This window comes from Capsicum annuum, unplaced genomic scaffold (assembly GCF_002878395.1).
Source record: "Capsicum annuum cultivar UCD-10X-F1 unplaced genomic scaffold, UCD10Xv1.1 ctg24026, whole genome shotgun sequence".
Taxonomy (NCBI): domain Eukaryota; kingdom Viridiplantae; phylum Streptophyta; class Magnoliopsida; order Solanales; family Solanaceae; genus Capsicum; species Capsicum annuum.
The window spans coordinates 1-1,348 of NW_025830187.1; the positions used below are offsets into that span (position 1 = coordinate 1).

Here is a 1,348-nt window from a genome sequence, read left to right on the forward strand (position 1 = left end):
CATTTCCAAGCAAAGAACAATATTGGCTTTTCCAAGCCCTACACTAATGGCTTATCCAAGCCCTACACTAAGGGTGTTACACTCTCAAAGAGAGAAGAAGACTTTCAAATGTTCATCATTCATTGACTCATGAAAATAAGACTAAAGGAGCCTATTTATAATCTATTACAAAATGAACACAAAATGACTCCAATGCCCTTAATGGGGAGGGATGGTCATGGAGTGTCACTTGGACAAAGATAAGTGACCAAAATGCCCTTAATAAAGGGAACCAAAACCGTGAACCAACAAAGGTGGTCCAAACCCGAGAGTCCTTAAGTCTTCAATTCTCCAAGCAATCTTCCACACTTGGGTTTGATCAATGGTAGGCTCAATACGTCCCCTCCAAGTATAATCCCGGGCCCTCCATGCGACCAAAGCTTGATTCTTCACAAAGTAACTTTGAATGATGTCAACGAAAGTTAAGGTGGCCATTATTCTCGTATCTTCTATGGGTGGGTGCGAGCTCCAAAAATGTTTTTAGGTTGTCCCCTGACGACTTATTAAATGGATTGGGTTGTTTTGAGGGGTTGGGGGAGATATTTTCAAGTCAAATCAGCGAAATGGCCGCAATTGCGGATGTTTTGAGACTTTCAGTGGATGTTAGTCTATTTGTGTTAGCATATGAATCGATGGGTGGGTGTGGGCTCTGAAAATATTTTTGGGTGTAACTTCTTGGGCGATCCCTGACGACCTACCGATACACTTTTAACATGCAAGAAATTAAGCCAAGAATGAATATATTGAAGTACACGCAACATAAGAACTCCAGAACAAATAAACCATCACACACTAAACATACAAACATCTCACACCAATTATCATCACACACAGAAAACAAATGCTGTCAACAATAGGTCTATTTGAGTGTAAATGTGCTGCTTAAAATTTTGATTGTATCAAAGAGGATACACTTTCATCAACTTGAAAATCCTTAGAAAGAATATCTGTTTCGATAGCTGGTTCTGATCCGAAAACTGCATTATCAATGTTTATAACACCAGGATTCTGGCTACTCAAAGCAGCAATAGCAATAGCATTTCCATAGCCCACATTGCGTTGGTAATGAACAAGTCCAATTGGAAAAACAAACACATCACCTTTTTCAAGGACCTTAGAAATGAGGTGATTTTCAGGATTTGAAGTTACAATACCAACTTGAAGAGAACCTTCAAGGACTGTGAGTATTTCAGTAGCTCTTGGATGAGTGTGACGAGGATTAATTCCCCACGACGCGCACCATTGACAGCAGTGACCTTAGTGCCAAAAGTGTTTGATGTGTTTCCAGACAAATATAGGCCACTGAAGA

The 1,348-nt window shown here is 40.0% G+C and overlaps 1 pseudogene; it reads right to left on the reverse strand.

Annotated features, from left to right (window-relative positions):
- Positions 1-370: 370 nt before the first annotated feature.
- LOC124890757 lies at positions 371-1,343 on the reverse strand (annotated as a pseudogene).
- Positions 1,344-1,348: the final 5 nt, after the last annotated feature.